The sequence below is a fragment of the Oratosquilla oratoria genome, chromosome 12, assembly GCF_046742065.1.
Source record: "Oratosquilla oratoria isolate Oo_2021 chromosome 12, ASM4674206v1, whole genome shotgun sequence".
NCBI classification, from domain to species: domain Eukaryota; kingdom Metazoa; phylum Arthropoda; class Malacostraca; order Stomatopoda; family Squillidae; genus Oratosquilla; species Oratosquilla oratoria.
Window position 1 is genome coordinate 54,801,355 of NC_134788.1, and position 13,429 is coordinate 54,814,783.

General features: G+C 38.1%; 1 protein-coding gene across 8 annotated transcripts in view; it reads left to right on the forward strand.

Annotated features, from left to right (window-relative positions):
- Window positions 1-13,429, forward strand: part of LOC143031797 (uncharacterized) — a 43,731-nt gene that overhangs the window by 8,812 nt on the left and 21,490 nt on the right. For 3 of the 8 annotated variants that reach the window (XM_076196086.1, XM_076196088.1, XM_076196091.1), the window contains exons 2-3: window positions 67-115; window positions 5,447-5,553. The gene's annotated coding sequence lies outside the window, so the exon portion shown is untranslated. Of the gene's footprint in view, window positions 1-66; window positions 116-5,149; window positions 5,218-5,446; window positions 5,554-6,336; window positions 6,370-13,429 lie in introns of those variants that run through there. The other 5 variants (XM_076196087.1, XM_076196089.1, XM_076196090.1 and 2 more) reach the window with 4 other exon arrangements.

A 13,429-nucleotide genomic window follows, 5' to 3' on the forward strand; every position in this document is an offset into this window, starting at 1 on the left:
TATCATTATCTTTAATAACATAGTATCCAATTTATTTTAAGCCTTTCAATTTGTCTTTATTTTAAGGCAACTACGAGGCATGTCGGAAAAACCATGGAGGAAGCAGAGGAATGAGGCAAGTTCACAGCCTATTCGTGTTTATACCAATTTTTAATCAATCATGACATTTGGTTGAATACTCGGTCATAAAACGATTACCAGAGATAGAATATAATTTGTAATCTCTAATGAATTTGTATATCATATATAGAATGAATGTGGTGTTTATGGTTTTATAACAAAACTATACTGTTACTCTCCAGGAGTGTGGTATACAATAAAGATATGCAGAACAGGTTTCTTTTAAGTCTTTAAGATGAAAAAAGTGATTGGATTTTGAGAAAATTGCAATTCAACATTCAAGCTGAAAAATTGTAAAAAGGAATAGATTCCAGAGTCGCACAAACACGGATATTTGACATGAAACTTGTTTTTCAGTAACTCCTAACCTAACATAACCATTCTATAGGAGAAATAGATCTTTCAGATGCCAAAAGAAAAGGATAAGTTCCAGAATCATGCAAACATGGATATATAACATGAAATCTACAATACCCAATAGCTCCTAACCTAATATATTCTAGCCTAACCTAACATAATCATCCTATAGAAAAAAATCATTTAAATGGGAAAAAAAAATTGTGTAAAACGCATATGTGTGATACTGGAATAGAACTGGATTGTCTTTACCAGGGGTGCTGTGATCATTTTAAAAGATGCCAGAACCCTGCAGGACTTAACCAAATCCTGCCATCCCCATTATCATTGTTTCTATATCCAGTGGGCCCAATGTATGTCACTCAATGATTCCATATGGTGTGCACTAGCTAGTGACCATAAAATAAGTATAATTATCAAGCAAATAAAGATGTCTATTTTTTTCTGGAACTACTCACCTATATAACAATAGAAAATTAAATATTCACTTTTGTAACTTGTAATACATCAATGTAGTATATGCTTTTCTTGGTGGAGATCAATAAGAAAAAAATGTTTTAAGCAAATACACTACTGAGTGGAGTTGTGACAATAGGTTCGAGATGCCATATTGTCTTCTCTCCAGTCCTGTCAGTGTCAGTTTGACAATGGTGCTGATGGTGTGTACCGGGTGTTCTCCCTCTCCAAGTGATGTCACCAAGCTACATATTTTTAAAACAGTGCCAAGGAACTGAGATGTAGTTCAGTTCGAAGCTTTAAGATTCGTTTAGATAAACATTTAAGCAAGGTGCTGTAATGACTGCCATTTATTTTATATTATTTGATTATTTGTTTGTTATTATTTGTCTTATTTGCTTGATTTCCATATTTATTACTTATATATCAGTTTATTATTACTATTTACCTGTTTGTTTATTTAACTATACCTGTGTATTATTTATTATTATTTATATTAGTATAATTTTTATTTTATATATTTTTTTTATCATTTATATATTTTTTTTGCATACGACCTAATTATGGACCAAAAGGTCTCCTGTTCGCATGCTCCGCCTTTGTAATCCTTTGTAATCCTTCATGATTTTCTTCAAGCTATGAAACTCTACCCCTAGCAGTCAAATCGGATGACAAAACAGGCCATCAACATCCCTGATGATGACAACGACCTTGATGACCTCTAGAATTACATGTACCACATTACTAAATGCTGGTTACGTTAGACGAATATATCATACTTTTATTTCTTTGACCTTTGCATCTATCACAACAAAGATGGCATCTCAAGCAGTCATAGTTGTTCTGTTCATTAGTGTGTCACTTGTAGCAATTTTTTCTGTTATTGATTTCTGCCAAGAAAAACATATTGTGTTGATGTATTATAATTTACAAAGTTATTATTTAATTTTCTATTGCTATATTGCATAGATGTGCATTTCTAAAAAAAAAAAAAAAAAAAAAAAAGTACCGAAAAAAGAGCCACCCACTTGCACAGGATCTCCAGCAGCACTGTATATCTGGTCTTTACACACACACACACACACACACACACACACACACACACACACACACACACACACACACACACACACACACACACACACCTCGTGGCACTGTGGTTAGAGTTCTCGCCTGCCACTACGGCAGTCCGGGTTTGACTCCTGCCCAGGGCTGAAATAATTTCAGTATCACTGCACTGCAGGGTGTTACTCCAACTCTTGTGGGTGGGGAGATGGGTGTGTGTGTGTGTGTTTGCGTGTAAGGTCACAGTATTACCCATAGATCACTCATATGAGCTCTGAGCTCTCATCCAGGAGGTTAATAACTGTTGATCATGATTCCAACATGTGATTCAAGACCATGGTGAATCATGGAGGTGGTAAACACACACACACACACGCCTAGATTGGTCATATATGAGCTCTGAGCTCTCTTCTGGGAGGGAAATAACTGTCGATCATGAGTTCAACACGTGATCCAAAGACCATGGTAAATCACACACACACACACATTTGTGCGAAAATAATCAAGAATAGATGGGTAAAACATCTGGAAGACAACAACATATTAAACCCAAGACAATTCGGGTTCAGACAAGGTAGATCATGCACCACAAACTTAATATGCTTTTACTCAAGACTAATAGACATAGTGCAAGAAAGAAATGGATGGGCTGATTGTGCATTCCTAGACTTGCAAAAAGCCTTTGACAAAGTACCACACAGAAAATTACTAAAAAAACTGGAACACATAGGAGGAATACAAGGAAACCTACTAAAATGGATGGAGGACTTTCTGACTGGTAGAAAGATGAGAGTAGTGCTCAGAGAAAAATATTCAGATTGGAAAGAGGTGATCAGTGGAGTACCGCAAGGATCTGTACTGGCACCAATAATGTTTGCTATCTATATGAATGACATGGACGAGGACGTGAACTGCTACATGAGCTTCTTTGCTGATGACGCCAAACTGTTAAGGAAAGTAGAAACTGATGAGGACTGTGAAGCACTGCAAGAAGACCTAAATAGGGTATGGAACTGGAGTCAGAAATGGGAAGTGGACTTTAATACTAAGAAGTGTAGCATAATGGAGTTTGGAAAAAGCAAAAACAGAATATCAGGAAAATATACAATTGGAACCAAAGAAGTAAAGAAAGTAGGATCCGAAAAAGATTTGGGTGTAATTATCACGAACGACTTGTCCTATGATATACAGATTAACAAAATTGTCGGGGAGACTTACAACTTGCCAAGATCAATAAAAGTGGCATTTACATACTTGGACGAAGACATGATAAAAAAAATATTGGTTACATTGATAAGGCCTAGATTAGAGTATGCGGTGACATTGTGGTCCCCCAGTACCAAAAAGAATATAAAGAAAATAGAAAGAATCCAAAGAGCAGCTACAAAAATGGCACCTGCACTTGCAAACCTATCATACGAGGAGAGATTGGCTAAACTGGAGTTACCGACACTGGAGCAAAGAAGAGAGGTGACCCATTGACCATCTACAGAATCATGAAAGGCACAGAGATACTTGATAGAGAGAACTTACTTAACTGGGACAAAAGAAACACAAGAGGACATGGAAAGAAAATAAAAAAACATAGCTATAGAAGAGAACTGAAGAAAAACAGTTTTCCACATAGAGTTTTGGACACTTGGAACAAACTGGATAATGAAATAGTATGCGCAAAAACCATTCATGAGTTTAAAAACAAACTAGACACTAAGAGATACAATGGCGGGACATCACGAGCATAGCTCCCCTTCCCGCAAAATACAACTAGGTAAATACACACACACACACAGTTGTAAACCATTATAAATTTCCAAAGTGGTCAAGTCACCCATAGGCAGCTCATGGAAGGGTGTAGGCCTTTCAAACAGAAACTGTACGATTTATGTTTACTATAAACTGGCAATTTACCAACATGGGTAAGTGCCACCCTGGGGCGAGTTGAAAAGTGCTGAACCCCCACACACACACACACACACACCACCACCACCACCACCTTCCACATCTGATGGTCACTAGTACGACTCACGTGTAAGATTCATCCACAAAACAATCTTCATACTCACAACTCATGATAGATAAATCCTGCATTGAAAGTGCATTACGGTAGTGGGAATTTGCTTTACCTTCTTTTCACCAAAAGTGCCCCCCCCCCAAACATCCTGCCTCAGGTCATTGCCCCCCCCCCCCCCCAACATCCTACCTCAGGGCATTACTCCCTGCCCCTCCCCTTGTTGGGGCCCTGTAAACTGGTGCCAGAGAGTTGTATCCATGGTGAACACAACATGGGGGGGGAGTATTGCGCAGACTGCTGTCGTATATGTTTACAGTCCTCTCATTTTATCTCATAATGAGCTCTGACTGAATGCCCCCAGGACATATGCATTGTGGTGAGCAGTAGGCTGGTCTAAACCATACAAATATACATCCTCTCGTACAAGGGATATTTTCCTTGCTGTTACTATGTTGTGGGAGTTATTTAATTTAGCTGGATACAAAGGGAATAAAGATTCAGTTAGATTTAAGGCAGGTGGTTGTGAATGAATGAAAAGTAATGGTACAAGATCCATTTTAACATTCTTGTAAGTTTTGACTAATTCATTGCATAGTGATGAATATGTATATGTTTATGTTAAAGATAATTCTTCTTTCCAGGCATTCTACCCATCATTACTCGTTTTAGAGTTCTATGGTCCTCCATAAGTGCCACATGTCCAGCCCATCTCAGTTTTGCTCTGCTTATAAATGTTAAAATAATAATGAAGAAAATTAAACTAAAGGCTGTATGTAAAGATGACACCCCCCCCCCAACACATGCTGTTCCACAACTGCAGTTCACATATTCTTATATTTTGCATACTCATAGATGTAACAGTCCACATTTTGTGTCAAAAATAGTTTCTTTTAAATGATTTTTGATCGTTTAGGGGGTGTTGAGAACTATTTTGGCACCTTCCAATGGTTATTACCTTTTTTTGTTCGTTGCTTTGAAATAACTCTCATAAATTCCACATTGATGGGGGTCCTGTGTACATCGTATTGAGATCAATCAATTGGTCTCTCTCTCTTGCAGAAGACCCATGGTCATGAGGCAGCCATTAACAGCCTCCATCCAATATGGACCAACAAGTTTTGCAAATGTTACATTTTTCAGGGCACATGAAGAATTGTCACCCCATGAGATCCCACCTGAAGAATTGTCACCCCATGAGATCCCACCTGAAGAATTGTCACCCCAGTATGCCAAATATCAACAGTGGAATAAAGATTGTTAGTTTAGGTTGATTGAGGGTTGTGCTTATTGTTATCAACTTGTACAACTGAATAATCGTAAACCCAGAATGGCCCACATGAAGAATTGTCACCCTGTCAAAGACTGGGGTGACAATTCTTCATGTGATCCCATTTTTCTTTATGTTATCCACTGGAGACAGTTTTTGTTTTATTGCAGAGATCATATTGAGAAGGATTTGATCAACTTTGCCAACGACAACCCTGGCGTGGTGTTGTACCTAAAACCTCGGAGGCATTGATCACCTTGCATCAAGGCAGAGTACTGTAAGTTTGACTTTTGCAACAGGTAGTAGCCTCTTTTACATTGGAGCTTAAACTCAGGAACATTGTAAAGAATGAGGGCCCCACACCTGTAGCAGTGGCAAACCTAAGACCCTCATACTCCTGGAACAGTAACAGCTCTCCCCCCTAATCCCTTGTAACAAAAACACTGTTACCTACATTATTGAAAAAGTAATTTTTTTCCCTTTGAAGAGCTGGAGTTCTTCTTAGCTTAATCAAATTTACTGGTGTTAGCCTGAATTAAAGATTTTATATTTAATGACATTCGCAGAGAATTCACTTCTAAAAGCCTGCCCGCACACCAATGTTCCCTCTTAATTCTTTGCTGTGAGTGAGCACAGAAATTTGGTTGTGTGCAAATTTTGCCTTCTTTGCAAAGTATGTGTGTACTTATGTGGGTCACCATACTGACTGCAGAACACAATACAAAGGATCTCAAGACATGATTTTATGAAATTGACAAATTCTCAAAATCACCTTTCTTTTGTTTTAAATTATGAAATTATACAATTAATTTCTTTAATTAGAAATTTTCAATTTCATCTTGAAAACCTTGTGTGCACATATATTTTCCTTTGTGTACTATTTGTAAAACGTGTGTGCATGCACATGCACACAGCTTAGAGGGAACATTGCCCTGCACCCCACTTGCAGCATAGTAATTGAGCAAGCAAAGAAATCGATTTACAATTTGTTTGTTGATTTATTATTATCATTTTTTTTTTTCTACTCATGGCATATTACTAATTAGATCTATGGTTTCAGTAAATGGAGGAGAGGAGTATATAAACACCCATGACCTGAATGGGGAGGAGCTAGTTGCAAAATGGGTCGAGTACATGCGTGGGCGATCAGGGTACCCAGTGGAGCGTCTCCTCAAATATCAACACACAGATTCATTTCTCAGTGTGATGTATGTTTGCCATTTAGTCACTTTTTTGTCTTTTTTTTTCCATTTTTTCCAGGCTTTATCTCTTCAATCTTTAGCATCGCTACACTTTTTATTATATCAACACTTTATGTAAGCCCTTTTGTTGTTTCTGCTTAGGTACATGTTTCTTTGTTCCCTCCTTATATTTTTCTCTAAAAAATGTTCCATTTCTCTTCCATCTTTGTTTCATCATTTGAAAATTTTCCCAGCTAGCATTTTGAATTTTTTTCCAAGTTTTACAAAGTCAGTTTTGTTATACTCTTCAATCCACCAAGGCATTTACTCGCTTCTCTCAATCTATATTCTACCTCCACCTTCACTCCACCTTTTCCTGAGGAATAGACATTTGGGAATGGATGCTAAGAGGAGACTGTATGAAGGAGTGATTGTGCCAACAGCACTGTATGGGGCAGAAACATGGAACATAAGAGAGAAAGAGAGAAGGAGTTTGAATGTGTTTGAGATGAGGTGTCTGAGAAGTATGATGGGGGTTACTAGGCTAGATAGAGTGAGAAATGAGGAGGTGAGGAGAAGAACGGGGGTGGAAAGGGAGTTGGGAGATAGGGTTGATGAAAGAGTATTAGGATGGTTTGGACACATGGAAAGAATGAGTGAAGAAAGACTAGTAAAAGAGGTATGGAAGGCAGATGTGGAGGGAGTGAACATGAAGGGACGTCCCAGGATGAGGTGGATGGATGGGGTGAAGGGGGCTTTGGGGAAGAGGGGAATGTCTGTTGAAGGACGGGAGAGGACAGAAGACAGGGGTGAATGGAGAATGGTTGTATATGGATGATGATGTGATGCATGAGGTGGAATGGGCAGGGGGATGGGGGTGAGGTAGTATGTGTGAGCAAAATTTGACGCAGCCCGAAGGGATTCCTCCCCGTCTTCTCCTTTTATGCATGGGGGGACGGAGAGGAGGGTCGCCGATTTAATGAAGCGGCCTTGCTATGGATGTGCTGTGTCTTGCGACACTGCTTCTGACCCAGGGCAGTGGACAAGGTGCAGGGATGACCCGTCATCCAGGAAGTGCTAAGATAAGAGGGAGGATGGAGGGGTGTGGAGTGTATTCAGGGATGGAATGGGTGGGAATGATTTTATGCCTTTTCCTTTTTGGCTACCTCCCTTGTAAGGGGGAAAAAGCCTTGGTATATGTATGTAGTTTTGTTATACATTAATCTTCCTTCTCTGTGTTTCTCATTTCTTCTCGCATCATTTTGTTCCTTAAGCTCGAACTCTATTAGTAGGTGGTCACTCTTCCAGGCTCAGAAGTGAATATCTAGTCTCTATGGTTCTTCATTGTGTCCATATCTAGTGTTTTCTTTAACCCATTGTGTCAATGTATAATCAGTGGTCAGATCCAGTAGGACATTGCCTAGAGTTCCTCTCCACCTTTTATTGTCAATTCTTCCCAATTCATTTCCTTTGCATTTTCTTGCAAAATACTGTTAATATTTATTTGGGCATTTAGCAAGGATGCAAACACATAATTTTTTGGGTGTGTGAGTAACTGCATACATACAATAGTAATACTTTTCTCAATTTTAGGGGATGGGCTGAAGCCCCTTACCCCCTTGTATAACAAGTGCTTGCACCCATGCTATGTAGGAATGCAAATATTGTAATATTAGGCCTATACCTACCTGTAGATACATGTATTGCTGATTGAATGCTATAAATTTGTTTACTTTGGTTGTAGTGAAGAAATATGAAAATGTGACCCCATACATGATGAGCAGAGTAATTTCAATTTTTTATATACAAGCAGCGGCTTTGCTGCAACTACCTTTGGCAGGTTGCTTGTCCTGTGGCACTTGGTCGCTTTGTTTGCGGGCCATACAATCCACAGATGCCTTTTATTTCTTAGTAGACGGTTTGCCTTCGTCAGATTCTACCTCAGTATTTTTCTGCGTGAAACCTACATTTGGGCGACCTATGTTCTTCGTCGCTGTCTTCATCTCTCATCCTCTTCATCATGATGAAGATCTGATCCAACTTCTCGTGTAGTTCCTTCTTTTCCTTCCTTAGTTTGTCCAAAATGTAATCCTTAATATCCTCCAATGAATCTCCAGTGGTTGGTGTGTAGACGGTGTCATAGTCTGGCATAATGATCTTGATAGCTTCTTCTATTAGTTTGAATATGTCTTCAGGAATGTTGATTACTCCGTGCTCAATTAAAAAAATATTCATGAACAACTTATATACTACATTGTGTGGTCGTTTTGTTACTATTTCTCCGTTTTCTTTAGTGGTTCTGGTATAGATAATCAGAGAATCCCTTACAGAAGTGTCTCCCAAACACCGCCACCACTGAGGTAATTTCAGAATCATTTTGAAAGAGTTATGTTCTTGGTTTGAGGTTAGATTAAGCGGTGTGTACGATAATTTGGAAAAAGTACAACGGCGAGCCTCAAAACTGATTCCAAATATCAAAAATAAATCATACGAAAATCGACTAAAACACCTGAATCTGTTTTCCCTAAAAAAAAAGCGTAGACTCAGATGTAACTTGATGCAGGTCTTTAAGATTCTAAAGGGAATTGACATCAAAAGTGACAAAATTTTAACAGTGAATAAGAATACGACAAGAAGCAATGGTTTCAAACTCTCGGGAAATAAATTTGATTTGGAAGTGGGTAGAAACAGCTTCGCCAACTGTGTAGTTGACTGGAATAAACTTCCTGCTGAGGCAGTGCAATGTAGTTTAGTTCGAAGCTTTTAAGATTTGTTTAGATAAACACCTAAGCAAGATGCTGTAATGACTGCCATTTATTTTATATTATCTGTTTGTTATTGTCTGTTTACTATTTGCTTGATTTTCATTTATCATTAGTTATCTGTCAATTTATTATTATTTACTATTTACCTGTTTATCATTTAATTATACCTATACATTTATTTTATTTATCATTATTTATAGTATTATATTTTTTATTTATTTATCATTATTATATTTTTTCGCATCCGACCTAGTTATGGACCAAAAGGTCTCCTGTCGGCATGCTCCGCCTCTGTAATCCTCTGTAATTTTCTTTTTCGTTTCATTTTTATGCTTAATCACAGCTTTTACCTTTCTTATAGCATATTTGTTGTGAATAACAGTTCTTTTTGATGTTTTGAAAAGTCTGTCTAAGAAATGCATCTGGAAGTTCCTGTGATCAGACTTTGCACCATGTTTAACGAATTTCTTATATCCTGGGAAGTAATGCCGCGTGAGCGCCTCTGAATCCTCCTCTATCATATCGTCCGAACACTCCAATCCGTCAAACATGTCATCACTGTATTTGAATTGTTTATCGTTCTCTAGAGTTAATTTGAAGGCGATCACCTTCCCTTGGAACTTGCGTATTGACACTTAAACATTAAAGGTCTTGATGTCAGCGTACAACCCAGGGAACATTTTACTGTACTCGTCCCTTAGTCTAGCTGCCAACACCTTATCTTCTTGGAAAGTCTTCTTCGTTATACCCTTGATAGCTGTTAGCCACTTCCATAGGTACCTCTGTCTAAGCTTCTTCGATGTTTCGTCTCCTGGAATCATATCGGTAGTCGGTATTGTACAGCCAATCACCTTTACGGAAGTGTCCCCTAAACACCGTCACCGCTGAGGTAATTTCAGAATAATTTTGAAAGTTATATTTTTATTTATATATTGAAAAACTATTTATTTATGGTGAAACTACAAATTGAAACATCAAAATAAAAATCTATGGTAAAACTAAAAATACAAAATAAAATACAAAATAAAGAATATTTTAGGGAGTTGTTAAATGTGAAGGAGGATAGGGAAAGGTAGTTGCAGTGGGAAGCGCTAAGAAAATGACCGTGATGAGTGGAGAAAATGGAGGAGAAATAAGAAAAGATGAAGTGAAGGCAGTTGTTGAGATGATGAGAGCAGGTAAGGCACCTGGGTTGGATGGATGTCATGCTGAATGTCTGAAAAAAGGAGGTAGAGAGATGGTGGACTGGCTGGTGAGGTTATTTAATATTTGATTAAGAGAGGGTAGAGTGCCAGAGGACTGGAGAGTTGCCTGTATAGTTCCACTTTACACGGGAAAAGAGGACAAGTGTGAGTGTAGTAGTTTCAAAGGGATCAGTTTGTTAAGTGTAGTTGGGAAGTCCTATTGGAGGGTCTTGATTGAGAGGATTAGGAGAGGGAGTAATTGGTGAGGAACAGTGTGAGTTTAGGACAGGTAGGGGTTGCGTATATCAGATTTTTGTGGTAAGACAGATATGTGAGAAAGGTATAGGAAAAGGTAAGGATGTTTTTTGGGCTTTTATGGATCTGGAAAAGGCTTATGACAGGGTAGATGGGAAGGCACTGTGGGAGGTATTACAGACATATGAGATAGGAAGAAAGCTGTTAAGAGCAGTCAAGAGTTTTTACGAGAGGAGTAGGGTGTGTGTTAGGATTAGAAATGAAGAGAGTGAGTGGTTTGAGGTAAAGGTGGGACTTGGTCAGAGATGTGTTCTGTCACCCTGGCTGTTCAATCTATACATGGATGGGGTGGTGCGAGAGGTAAATGCAAGGGTAGTGGGTCAGGGGTTGAAGATGGTTAAAGAAAATGGAGGAAAGTGGGAGATAAGCCAGTTGTTGTTTGCTGATGACACTGCTTGTAGCAGGATCAGAGGAGGGAGTTAGTAACAGTTTGAGAAGGTGTGTGAAAGAAGGAAGTTGAAGATAAATGTGGGTAAATACAAGGTGATGAAATGTACAATGGGAGAGGATAGCAGCAAATTGGAAGTGAGACTGGTGGCAGTGGATAGCTTTAGATATTTGGGCGCAAATATGGCAGGAAAGGGAGGAATGGAGGTGGAGGTAGAATGTAGATTGAGAGAAGCAAGTAAATGACTTGGTGGATTAAAAAGTGCAATGAGAAATAGACATTTGGGAATGGATGCTAAGAGGAGATTGTATGAAGGAGTGATTGTGCCAACAGCACTTTTTAAGGCAGAAACATGGAATATAAGATAGGAAAAGTATAAATGAGTTTGAGATGAAATGCCTGAGAAGTATGTTAGGGGTTATTAGGCTAGATAAAGTGAGAAATGAGGTGAAATGGGGTTTATGAGTGTTGGGATGGTTTGGACACATGGAAAGAATGAGTGAAGGAAGATTAGTGAAAGAGGTGTGGAAGGGAGAGGTGGAAGGAGTGAACATGAGGGGTCGACCTAGGATGTGATGGATGGATGGGGTAAAAGGGGCATTGGAAAGAGGGGAATGTCTGTTGAGGAAGGATGGAAGAAGATAGAAGATAGGGGTGAGTGGAGAAGAGTTGTATTTACCTAATTGTAGTATACAATTGTGTATGGATGATGCCGTGATGCATGGAAGGGAGGGTGGGGGATGGGTGTATTTACCTAGTTGTGCCTAGTTGTATTTTACGGGAAGGGGAGCTATGCTCGTGGGGTCCCGTCTTCATTTCTCATTTTATCTAAACAATTTTTAAATTCATGTATTGTTTTTGCACACACCACTTTCTCATCTAACTTGTTCCAACTGTCTATTACTCTGTGTGGAAAGCTGTTCTTTTTCAAGTCTCTTCTATAGCTGTCTTTTTTTATTTTCTTTCCGTGTCCTCTTGTATTTCTGTCATCCCATTTTATCAGATTCTCTCTATCAGTAATTTCTATGCCTTTCATGATTCTGTAAATAGCTATCAAATCTCCTCTCTCTCTTCTTTGCTCTAGTGTCTGTAGTTCAAGTTTTTGTAGTCTCTCTTCATATGATAGTTTTGAGAGTGTTGGTGCCAGTTTTGTAATTGCTCTTTGTATTCTTTCAAGTTTTTTTATACATTTTTTTGTACTTGGTGACCATATTGTTGCTGCATATTCTAATCTTGGTCTTATCAGGGTGATTAGGATTTTCCTCACCATTTCTTCATCCAGGTATGTAAATGCCACTTTGATTGTTCTTATTAAATTGTAAGTTTCTCCAAAAATCTTATTTATATGTTTTTCAGGTGACATATTATTCATAACAATGACTCCCAGGTCCTTCTCATTTTCTACTTTTTTTATTCCCTCTTCTCCCAAATTATATGATCCTGTTATTCTGTTTTTGCTTTTTCCAAATTCCATTATACTAAACTTTTTTGTATTGAACTCCATCTCCCACTTCTTACTCCATTCCTGTACTTTATTTAGATCTCTCTGTAGTGATTCACAATCTTCTTCAGTTTTCACTCTTTTCAGTAGTTTTGCATCGTCTGCAAAGAAGCTCATATAGCTTTCAATTCCTTCATCCATATCATTAATATATATAGCAAACATTATTGGGGCCAGGACTGTTCCCTGCGGGACACCGCTTATTACTTCATTCCATTTTGAGTGCTGGTTTCTTATCACTACTCTCATTTTTCTTTCTTGCAAAAAGTCTTCCATCCAATTTAGTAATTTACCTTGTATTCCTCCTTCAGATTCTAGTTTCTTAAGCAACTTCTTATGTGGTACTTTGTCAAAAGCTTTTTTTAGGTCTAGAAATGCACAATCAGCCCATCCATCTCTTTCTTGTATTATATCTATTAGCCTTGAATAGAAACATATTAAATTGGTGACGCATGATCGTCCTTGTCTGAATCCAAATTGCCTTGGATTTAGTGCGTTGTTTTTTTCCAAGTATTTTACCCATCTATTTTTGATAATTCTTTCACAAATTTTTGCTATTGTACTTGTTAGAGAGACTGGTCTATAGTTGGTAGGTTCTTCTTTATTTCCTCCTTTATATATAGGTACTATATTTGCTTTTTTCCAATCTTCTGGAACTTTTCCTTCTTTCAAGGAACTGCTTATTATGCTATGTATTTTGTCTGCCAGTTCATTCCTGCATTCTTTCAGAATCCAGTTTGCTATTTCATCTGGTCCATGTGATTTTCTGACATCAAGATTACTCAATTGTATCAATATTTCATTCTTTGATACTTCTAT